The following is a 12,533-nucleotide window of genomic DNA, read 5'->3' on the forward strand; positions in this document are numbered from 1 at the left end:
CATTACGACAGCTCTCAGGGGTGAACAGGTCATGTTGTAGTACCTCAAGCAAATGCCAAATTGGAACTTGGACACCACACCAAGAGCCACCTACTCATCACATCTGAGCATGCTTTGAAGTGGAAGTGGTAACCTTTTTGCAGCCTTTAATTAAAATGGGTCTTGTGACCCTTCCAATTATAGAATAAAGGATGTTTTAACCTAATGGCCTGCTAACTTGTTTACCTTAGCCTTCCATACTCATACTCCCAGACCAAGATGTTCCTTCTGCATTACCTACAATCTTCAGTAGTGTGGTCTCTCTCCTGAAACTTATTTCCTCTGCTGCTGGTTGTTGATAAGCCAGGCAGCCAGAGACTAGGGAACATGGTCTTCTTTCTCACATTTCACTATGCACTTTAATTAGGCTCAAAGACAAAATTACTTGAATGTTGGGTTTTTTTCACGTGAGTTTCCAGGTGGGCAGCAAATGAGCGTGTAACGTTGAGTATTCCCCAGGAACACACTGTGACAATGCAAAATTTCTCTCCTACTGTTTTGCAAATGCATTTGACCTCTGATCTGCTGAAAGAGGATCCTGCAGAGAGCACTGAGGAAACATTTGTTTTCTTATTTCCATTCTCAGACTCTATGAGCTGACTGCTGATTTACAACAGTCTTGTGTGCATTGAACATGGCAGAATCTCAAAGATGGCTACATTTTGTCCTTCTCTTTAGATTTCTTAATATCTATTTCCTTTTTTCTGTTCAAGAAGAGGGGACAGAAATGCTTAAGAACAAAGAATAAGAGGAACTTAATTCAAAGAACTCCATAGTCCAGTTTTCTAGAGAAAATGTAAACCTGAACAGGAAGACATAAATTAGAGAATATTCTTAGAAATGTAAATTCTGGAATGGTATGACTCTCAGCTATCCAGCTAATTCATGGACTTGTATGGAAAACAAACATAAAATTACTTCCTTATAATGAAGCTATAAGTATAATTTATTACTCCATTCAAGAATTTGGCTGTACAAAACAAATAAAGTTGTTTAAACTTTATGCAAAGCAAACAATTCATCCACTGAATATGGATCACTCTTGCTGCTTTTAAGCTGTTTAAGAGCTGATCACCATTCTTACCTGTACATGCAATTTAAAATAATTCAGTATTTTAAAGAACATATTTCCATTACTGTACATTATGTTATTCCTCCATTAAGGTGCTATTGAGATATTTGTTTATTATGTGGCTTGAGAATATCATAAAAAGTCACCTGAATAATTTTTTTCCAAATTGGTAATATTCTCTTTCTCTGTTCTTGAGATACCTATCTCTTGTAAATAGGGAGAACGTATAAACAATCCATCAAGCTCTGCGAGTCAAGAGTACATTAACTAGATGAGAGGACTCTGCTATTGGTGGCCAGGGAGCAATACATAGTGACGTATTGGCTATTTAATTTGCACATATAAATATTCTCTTTTATTTCTTTCAATGTGTTTGAGCGTTACGTTGAGTTCATATTACTGAATCTCATTATTTTAAAATTTCTAGAAGGCGCTTGAAGGGGACACCCCCCCCCCAAAACCACACTTAACTGTCATCCCATTCTATGAAGAAGCAAGCTAAGTAAAATTGTCATATATGGTTTTTCGTCTTCCCTCAGTATTCAGAGTGAATTGGCCAAATTTATGTTTTGGTCTACAAAGAGCTCTGTTCTGCAACAGTGGCGATGTCAATTGCCAGAGCTGGAATTCCTTCTGAGGCACATCCAGGTTTCCATCGCAACATCAGATCCTTTACTAGATGCAGCTTAGGCTTCTTGCTCCATAAGAAGAGAGGCATTCTGGAAATATCTCAGAATGTTTAAAACCATTGTTTGAAGAGGATGATGGTATTTAGTGACTCAAAGTAAGTTGTGCATGTCTGTGATTTGAGTCATATGGATATAAACCTCCTGCAGACAGAAGCACAAATTGGCTGGGCTTTAAGGTAATTATGTTCTAAACTGTCAGACGTAAGGTACTGAAATATTTTGGGTGGATACTTTGTCAGCTGAATTCCCTAACAGAATTGTCTCTCAAAAGCCCAAAATATCATCAAAAGAACTTAAAGCTCCAGATGCCCCCCAGTGACACAGACTTTCTTATTGCGACTCTAAATACTAACTGCACTGTCAATCTGACTCATCTTGTACGCTGTGTCAGAAACCAAAGCTGTTGGGATGAAACAAAACTCAAAAAGAATGATATCAAAGGCAGAGCAACACAAACAGTATAAGCAAAGGAAACCAAGTTAATGGCCTCAAAGAATAGAAAAAGAGAAAGAAAATTAAAGAGTCCCCAGGTGTGAAAAAAGAAGAAAGATGAGATGAGCTTGCTGATTACAGCTGGAGCATGATGGATACAGTAGATGTGGAGCCCCTCAGCTAGCAGAAAGTGTAGCAGGGAGCAGAGCCCTCCAGCAAGCATGCGTATACTGCAGAGGGTAAAAAAATGTTCATGTGTTAGAACTAAGAAAATTTTCCATATGTCTCTTACTGGAGGCACCAGATCAAACAAGCAAACAAACAAACAAACCTATGTCGTGAGTTCAAGGAAAAATTATAAGCCAATGGAAACTCAATGTTACATTCATTATTAAGAGCAAATGCTGCAAACAATTTTTCTCTTTTTATTCTCCAGTGTGGTCCAAACTGTGTACCTTTATCACCAGGCAGTTACAATTAAAAGCAATACCAGTCTAAAACCTCAAATCTGCAACAGCTACTTAAATAAAATTCAGGCAATGAAAATCACATAGGTTATGAATACATTGTAGGGGGTTTACTAGAACTGTATGTCTTACCTATTGTCCACAAAACTAATTTGCCTGTCAGTACAAGGAAAATATTCATCCACTTGCTACCACTGATGAACAAAATTTATTTCATACAGTATGACAGAGGCTGCTCCAGTGTTTGACATGGACCCATGCAGCCATCGTCACCCTAACATCATTTATACACTATTTGTCTGTAAATGTTAAAGTAAAAACAATATGGCAATAGTAACTACTTAATGTATTGATTCCATTATAGGTCTCATATTTATAACCATTTATCATCCTTAAAATTTTAGGTCCCAGTAGCAATGGATGTGTGATTGAATCCTGTGATAGCAATAGGACAGAAAAATATATAAAAGGTTTAAATTCTCAATGACTTCTATATCCCAGGAGTAGATGCTCTAATGCCCAGCTTCTCACAGTTCCCTTGAATCAATGGTCCATCTTTTCTCATCTGGTATTATTTAATCTCTTGGTTCTACAGCAGCCATGTGAAACCATATAGAGCACTGACTAACAAGAGTCTGCTTAAATATGAGCAGAAGACTTGTGCTTTTCACCCTTTTGACATCCCCCTCACCAGTCCATCAGTAGCTATTTCACCTTAATGTTAGTTGATCTGCAACTGTGATTGATAGATACCTGTCTATGGGATACCTTCATATTCTGACCCCATGATACAGAAGAGAGTGACAGAATGAAGAGTGGAAAAGCTCTACGTAGAGAACTAAAAGAACATGGTTAAGTTTGAGGAAAAGAAGAGCATGAAGTGTGGAAAAGTAAAGAAAACTTTGCCTTTTCTCTGCTTGAATTGACATCTACTTCAGGATGTTGTTTCTTTGAGATGTTGGCTGGAAAATACACATATACATTTTATGGTTTTTTTCTTAACTGAAGAGAAGATGGTCAAAGTAGGGAAAAAAAAAGAAAAAAGGAATACATCTTGCATTTTAGGTATCTAGTGTATAAGAATGTCCCACCTTATTCATGTGGATCTCTACACAAAGGTAAAAAACCCCTAAAAATCACAGCAACAACCTAAAAGAAAGACTGTGAAGAAAATTGTGGGACTGCCCTGCTAAAGTACTGTCTCCATTGTTGTTCATGTCTAGCAAAACAGACTCTTGTGAAGTTTATCACTCAATACCTATGAAATCAACAGTGCCCAAAGTTCTACATACTACCAGGATGCATAGGTAAAATTCTGTACATATTTTTAAGGTCTTAGTTTTTGAGTGGTTTTTTCACATCTGGAAAGGCAAAGATGTACTTATTTCACATCTAGGTATTTTTCTTTTGCTCAAGCATTGCGATTGTGAGAATACCCCAGAGGATACACTTTTGATCACTACTAGTCAATCAAGTAGCAAAGAAAATATGAGCTGTTGACAACAATCATGAATGCTGAATGGTCCTGCAAATACAGAACTTTCACTGACTAATATAAGGCTGAGATCTTGTCTATTCAAATGCTTCTGAAATGGTTCCTTATTGAGTACAAATGATAAAAGCATACATCTGAAATTCTTATTTCCAATGCCTTATTTCTTTTTTCCCCAAGAAAATGCAGAAGTCTGTACTGTAATCCAAAATATCCATGAATGGATATAGATCAACTTGTCAAACTTCAGACAAAAACATACCTTTGAAAAGCTTATAGAAGGCAGAACTTTAGGAGTAGAAAGCAGGAGAATGAGTTTGCTTTAGTAAGATTAGATTATCTTTGTTGGTTGTTTTAATTTCTTTGGGGGTTTCCTAAAGCTTTACATTTACAAAGATATGACAAAAACATCCTTCTGTTTCATAAAATCAAGGTATTAATCTTCTCCTCTAATACTAAACATCTAATGCACAACATTAATTCAGCCTTAGAAGCAAGAATTGAAAAAGAATTTGACAAATAAACAAGAGAGGACATTGGAAAACTCTTCACAGCAGTCTGTGAAGACAAATTTCACACACAGCTGAAAATTAACTTTGCCTCATTCTGCCCCATATGGATTTTTTTCTAGAAAAGCATGAAACTTTTCTTCATGTTTACGGCATCAATATATATTTCCCTTCTCTTTTTAAAGGTAAGTATACAAAAATCTCTTGTAGCTGATTTATACTGTTTTATTCCTTTTTGTAGTTGTCAACAGGTTTTGTGTATTTTTTCCCCTGCATTTTTCATTCTATCCTATATTTCACCTGTTAAACAAGAATTGATTTCATGGAAAGCATCTCCTTTAAACTTGGTGAAACACCAAGCAGAAGTGAGAAGAAAAAAGGATGGATTTATCACTTTGCAGAGGAAAGAAAATATAAATCTCTGAAAAATGGCATTTGACCAAGCAAGTTGTCATTTAGCAGTAGTAGGGAGGAAAAAGCACACACACAAAATCCCACAAATTAACTTCTGAGCCATCAAAAAAAAATTATCAACTGTTTTTTTTAAATAAAAATTAATAGTCTGGGCAGATAACCAACAAAATAGTAGAAATAAATCTCTTACAGATTACATACTGCGTCACTGTATTAAATTCTTTGTCAGGTGGGTAATAGACAATAGTTAACATTATACTTCCAGGTTAAAAAAAAAAAAAAAGAAAAAGAAAAAACAAATAAAAGACTGCTATATAAATGATATGTACAATTTTTTTCATTTGGCTTTGCCTTGCATTTTTGTGTTGCATGTGAGCCCACCGAACAGATGTGATCAGAAACATTCTGCATATCACCTTCATACTTAACCTTTTGGCAGGCTAGTGAGGTTCCCATGCCACTGGAAGATGAAGAATCCCATTAGATTGGACGTGGGATGTATGTATATATTTTTTGCCCTCTTATGGAAACCATCTAGGGGCAGAAACTTATACATCATCACAAGAAAAATGAAAGAAGGAAATTATTCCAATATTCCTAAATTCCACCATGTCAGATATCTCCAAGACTTGTTTGACCTTCATGTAAGATATTGCAATTATATTTTTGTACACTTACATATGCTTAAGTAAAGTCTAAAATAACTCTTGAAAATAAACACTGGTCGTAACTGACAGTTGCAGTAGTGACAATACCATTTTGAAATTAATACCTTCATAGGCCTGCCACCTAACAGCAAAACCACCTATTTCTGCTTCCCTATCATTCTAGTAAGCAAGCTGTTAAGAACAAAGAAGCAAAAAATACACACAGGCACAGATGAGAAATTCGTAGGCAGTAACATCAAGAAGCTTGGTGGTTTTCATATAATATGCTAACTCCAGATTTTTTTTTAATACTACTATACATAGTCCAATGTGGTAACAGTTAATCCAATACAGAAGTGCCATTACATTTGCACAACATGAAAATACAATGAATTGTTATATTATGAATTATAAAAAGATACATGTATTTTAATTCCTAGTGGTATATTCTATTTTATGTATAACATAGTTATAACATGTAGCACATAAAAAAATAAAAGCCAGAGTAAGTTCTACATAAAAAGAAATTAAAGGGGGAGGTGACAAAATTTCTAGAAGTCTCACAATCAGCATAATGTTCAACATTTAATAGTTGTTAATACACTAGAGACTCAACCAAGTTGCTAACTTCTGTGTCTAGGAACAGAAGAAAGAACAATTAATCTGAACTAACTTTATTTCATTTTTGATACATATAGATAATGAAGACAATCATCAAAGAATACTAGCAATTGCTAATAATACATCAGTAACAGATTTTATTCCATTAATTACCACCAACTAATGATACCTGTACCATGTTATTCAATGTAGTTATATTTAAAGAAGTAACAGATGTAACATATCTATTTAATCTGAATTTAGGTAAATTCAAATGCTACATTATTATTAACAACTTTTCCATACATACATAAATGTATGTCCTATGTCTGACTTAGTACATTTGTGTAGGGCCATTTGCGTAGAGCGTAAAGCAGCAATACTGACCATCTACTGATTTACAGAATTGTGTTGTAGCAGTCAAGAGCCTGTGGGACAGAATCTTAATATTCAAAAAAGATTCCCCCCCCCCACCCCCCATGATGTCTAATCTTGGATTTTATCTACTCTCAATCAGTCTACCTGCTGTGATATGATTGCTCTGGAAAAATGGCAACATGTATTGGCTAAACTAACTGTGCTTTAACTCATTTATCTCACTTATCACATGATACTTTTCAGAGGTTTCTTTTGTTTGTTCTTTTGCCTTGATTTTTTTTTTTCTTCTGAACAGGGTAATACGAGCTGACAAGTTAGTCTGTTAATTGTTCCTTAATCTGTCCAGTCACAAATGTTCAGAAGTGTAAAATTAGCTAGAAACTTTTCCTACATAAAAATGAAGCTTTTCATTTACCTATTTTATTCACTAGATTTTCAAGTACAATAAAAAAAAAATCAGATTTAAAACATACAAAATAAACAGGAAGCAAGAAGCTGTTTGGGGATTTTTATTTAAGACAACAAATCCATTTAAATCAAATTTATCTAAAAAAAATAATTAAATTAACAAGTAACTTGTCAGAGAGAAAAGAACAGGAGGACAAGGAATAGGAGTCACAAGGGAGAAAGCAGACAAGAGAACACACAGAGAGAAAGAATAGTTTCTCTAAACTTTAACACATAGTATTGACATCTACATTTGAAGGAATTGCTTAGAGAAGTAGGCACTTAAAGCATAATTTCTTTATAAAATAGAACTCTAAAATGGGCCAGATGGGTTACTCTCATGAAACTCGGCTGTTTTCTTCCATTGAATAAAACCTGGTGATTGTCAATCTCCTCTTCAGCTTCACCAGAGGGAGCTCGGTGGTGGATTTATGCAGCTCGGTGCTCCCCAGGCAGCATCCCCAGTCATGACAGAAAAAGGGAAACTGGGACTTTATCCGTTACTGGTCCACTCCGGTGCTTTGCTATCTGTGCCCTTCACCAGCACGGTAATTCAGGGGACTGTAGCATGTAGCTTAGATGGAAGACACGCTGGTTTTGGGACTAGAAAGAAGTGCCCTTTGGAAAGTCCTCACCACCCCCCTGAGGAGGGAATTTTAACCCAACCCTTGTTTTATTTCCTCGTAGAGTGCTTTCTGCGTGAAGAAGCAGCTCCTCTCATCAAAGGCGTTCAGGATAAGACTATCTTCATCTGGTACACAAAGGCAGCATTCGAAGGAGGGGTGAGCAGGGCAAATAGACCTCTGTTGATCCTGGCATTGATCATCAGGCACAACGACACCTGGCTGCAGTTCTAAATAAGCTGCAATGGAACCGCAGTACGATAACGACACCCGCTGAATGCAGCGAGACCCACTAACAATGTTTTTCGTGTAAGACAGCAGTCTTCAGTCTTTGCATTCCTCCGCATACCTTTTGTTTCTCCTTCATTTTCAAGGGATGCAATACTTGTAGTACATGGCCTGTCATGACACTGGATTTTTGCAGGGTTTATTAAACACGATGACTAATCAGGAAGTCAACTGGCAGCACAGCAGCATGCTCTTTCAGTGTACATCATGAGAGCAAATTCAGCTTCTACCCTTTCGGGAGCATTACTAGAGAAACTGCAGGCTTTGCATTAGTAGACATCAGTTGTTTGTACTGAGTTATGTTATAGTATTACACTATCTACCAGGGTAAACAAACTGGAGAGCAAACAGGAAGCAAAAAAAAAAATCTCTTTTATGTTTACCCTTGTCATGCAAGCTGAGTTGGGAAAGTAACTTTATTTCCAACTCCTGCTAAACTAGATATTAAAAAAGAACGTCTGGGAAATGTACTTTCTTCACAGTATTTTAAATTTTAATATGTAAACTTGGCCACTTAATACCCACTTTCTATAAATGGTCCATCCCATTTTGAGGGAAAACTTTTGTTGAATTCAGTAATTACGTTTTTCTTTTTTTTGTTCATTTTCAGTCCAAGTAACTTCTATTTGAGTTATTCGGATTCCTGAAAGCTGGAGAGAAAAGCAGTCATTCAAGAGAAAAACAAAACCAAGTTATTGATAAGCTACTTGTGCTTTTGGCTACCGGCTCCAAAGGCTCTTTGTGAGCTTTAAAACGTTCACATAAAAAAAAAAAAAAAAAAAAAATTAGAGCCTTTTGATAGCAGTGGGGTTGTTTGAGGCCACATGGCGAGGGCGGGAGGTCAGCGTGCCCCACTGCAGCCAGGACTGCTGCCCGAAGGGAGGTCCCTGCGGTGGCAGGGTCCGATGCCCTCAGCAGTCTGCGGCTTCTGGACCATCTGTTCAGGATAGCAGTTTTCAAACTTTTAATGCAAGGCTCCCTTTTGTTGGTTGGTTTTGGTTTTTATTTTGCTGCCCCCCCCCCGCAAAAAAAAAAACCCTCTGGGACAGGGGTGGCTCCCGCACTCCCTGGCTCTGACAGCTGCAATCAGAGATTGCCTTTCCCGAAAAGCTTCTAGAGCCAGCGGAGCTGCAAGTGCTGGGGCAGTGCTGCAGGAGCAGGGGGAAGAGAGGTGAAAATGGAAGGAGATGGACAGAAGCTGGCTGGAATTTTCATCTGTGCCGTAGAAATTATCTCCTGCTTCCACACCCCGGGGGGGGCCAGCCTGGTTTGAAAACTGCATGTGACCTCAACTGAATTACATAAGCACTGATTTCTTCCCTCAAGGGTCACCTAATTTTATGCATGATACTGTGAAATAACCCACTACACACGAGCCTCCAGGACTATTTGAATATCAATGGTCTGCAAGATACTTGTTTTAATATGTTTGAATTAGTCACACCAGAAAAGATTGATCAGTTTTAGTGTCTGCTTCCATCCTCGGAAGCCAAAACTTTCACATTGCATCTTCTGCCATGACTGGTACATGCTGCCATCCCATGTTCCCCCTTCTGCTCTCCAACCTCGCCAGAAGAGAATGTCAAAGTACAAAATCTAACTGCGTTAGAATAACGCTTTCCTTGTGTTAGAACGAGCTACTGACCGATGTGAAAGGCCTTTTATTGATGTTCTGGACAATAAAAATGAAATACGAATTAGCCTTTAGAAAGGGAATTGAATTTTCCCATCCTTATAATACCTTAAAGCTTCTTTTGTGAGCAAGCTAGAAAAAATATATGTGTACACTTTTATGTTATTGACTTTTCTGTATGATCTTTGTCTTTTTTTAAATTCTAAGTGAAACTTATCCCTTTGTGAGAGCTAGAATCAATCTGACATTGATTTGCACATTTTAATAAAACCTCACTTTCTTAGTACAAAATACTTGAACAAAATTATGACAATAATCTTAATTAAGAACTTGTACTGGCAATTACATGGAAGGCACAATTGCATAAAATTAACTAATTTCCCCATAAAACATTTTATTTAAAATTAAAGCTTTCTTTCAGATAAATTAAAAAACTAACAAAAAAAAATTAATCCATACTCTTATAGTACAGGTATAGCTAAATATTCCTATAGTGTAACTCCGTACTCCTACAGTGTAGGAGTATATATCTAAATACAATTTATTTGAATTTAAAGCTTTTTTCAGATGAGTTTTCTTTTAAACTCCCATATTCTTGCAACATATATTCCTATACGCTATATGTCGAATCAGCAAGAGTATGTGATTTAAGAAAGTTATCATACAAAGGTTTTTAAAGCATATGAATACTATACTGATATGTTATTCATTGTGAGTAAAGCCCAATTTCTAAACCAACTTTCTATTAAAGTATTTGGTATGTGAACTCCTTCAGAGAATAGCACTTATATATGGATTGCAGGTAAAAATGTTAGAGGTGATTAAAAAGGATCGAAATCAATTAAAAAATAATTGCACTGCACAGAGTATATAGGTTGAGTACAACATGGATTACCATTACTCTGAATTTAATAGTACATTTAATATTTTAGTGCTACTTACAAATTTAGTGCTAAATTAGCTACTCATTTCAGTGAGGATTCCCAGGATCATTAGTGAAGAAATTTTGGGCCAGTGAGTCATGAAGTGCTAAAATGGGGATGTGTTGGAATGATACTAAATGTTTTCTCTGCAGCAGATCAACGTATATTTGCAAAGGAGACAGAAATATGAAGAGCTATGTGAGTATACTCTTACAGATGAAAATTCCTTTAGCTGTCTACAAACTACAGTAGGGAGACAATACCTTAGCATGAAATGCCTCTAGGTAGACTATCTTCTCATAATTCAGGAGGTCATGGCACTTGCTTTTTTCTTGGGAACCCATGATCGTGAAGGAGCGTAAATTTTAAACCTTACTTAGCACCTTATGCCAGAATAGCAGAAATGTAGTACTATGGCTTCTTTGGGAAATGAAAAGTTAAGAGGTTTTTTTATTCCTCCCATTTTTTGCATTTATAGAATCACAGAATCAGAAAATGGTTGAGGTTGGAAGGTACTTCTGGAGGTTGTGTGGTCCAAACCCCTGCTCTAGCAGGGCCACCTACAGCTGCTTGCCCAGGAACATGTCTAGCTGGCTTTTGATTATGTCCAAGGATGGAGATTCCACAACTGCCCTGAACAACCGAGCCATGGCTTGGTCACCCTCACAGTGAAAAGTGTTTCCTGATGTTCAGACAGAACCTGCTGTGTTTCAGTTTGTGCCCACTGCCTCTTGTCCTGTCTCCATGCACCACTCTTTGCACCCTTCCTTCAGATAGGTATATATATTGATGAGATCCTCCTCGTGCCTTCTCTCCTCTAGGCTGAACAGTTCCAGCTCTCTCAGCCTCTCCTCACAGGAGAGATGCTCCAATGCCTTAATCATCTTTGTGGATCTTCATTGGACTCTCTCCAGTTTCTCCATGTCTCTCTTCTACTGGGCAGCCCAGAACCAGGCACCGTACTCCAGGTGCGGCCTCGTCAGTGCTGAGTATAGGAGAAGGATCACCTCCCTTGATCTGCTGGGAATTCTTTGTCTAATGCAGCCCAGGTTGTGCTTAGCCTTCTTTGCTGCAAGGGCACACTGCTGGTTCATGTTCAACTTGGTTTCAACCAGGACCCCCAGGTCCTCTTCTGCAAAGTTACATAGGTTGTTATTCATGGAACATTTGTCTTCTGTTTGTTTTTTTGTTTGTTTGTTTGGTTGGTTGGTGGGTTTTTTTGCTGGCTGGGGGTGGAGGGGAACTGTTAAAGGAAAATACTTTTTCCAAGGATTTATATAAAAAGGGACAGAAAATAAAAACAGTTGGTATGAGAATGAATGGAAAAAAAATGCTTATTATTGAAGCCAGAGGCCCTTAAATTGATGTCTACCATTTGGTGCAACAGTGCATGCCCAAGCAGCTGTGCCTACGCAGGGTTCTGTGTTCAGGAACAACTGGGTGTTACTACATCCTGATGACTCAGAAGGTCATCAAAAATTGGAACATTTTTACCACGAAATCATCCCTTTTACAAATGCAATCCGCCTTCCTTTATATTACCAAAACTGAAAGCATTATTGGAAACAAAGATGATGATAAATGGCTTTTCCCCTGTTCCCTTTCTTTGCTTGATGAATTAACACAAGTGCAACCTACAGTTCTCAACTAGTGCTAGAGGAGGACAGATCCTATCATTCAGTCTCCAATGCTAAGCTAGATTCTTCTGTTCAGCTGTTAAGCAGCTGCATAAAGAATATCCCTGGAAAGTTTCTGTCTTGTTTTTGAATGATTAGATATTTATCTCTTGCTAACTCTGGATGAGTGTGTTCTTTTCTGAATAGAGATTTCTCATGTTCTGTTATCAGAGTTACTCATTAAAGGTAGATATGGACAGAGCT

The 12,533-nt window shown here is 37.3% G+C and overlaps 1 protein-coding gene across 2 annotated transcripts in view; it reads right to left on the minus strand.

Moving 5' to 3' along the window:
• The window catches only part of IL1RAPL1 (interleukin 1 receptor accessory protein like 1), a 764,969-nt gene that overhangs the window by 282,920 nt on the left and 469,516 nt on the right, over positions 1-12,533 (minus strand). The gene's annotated exons all lie outside the window — the stretch shown is intronic.

This window comes from Grus americana, chromosome 1 (assembly GCF_028858705.1).
Source record: "Grus americana isolate bGruAme1 chromosome 1, bGruAme1.mat, whole genome shotgun sequence".
Taxonomy (NCBI): domain Eukaryota; kingdom Metazoa; phylum Chordata; class Aves; order Gruiformes; family Gruidae; genus Grus; species Grus americana.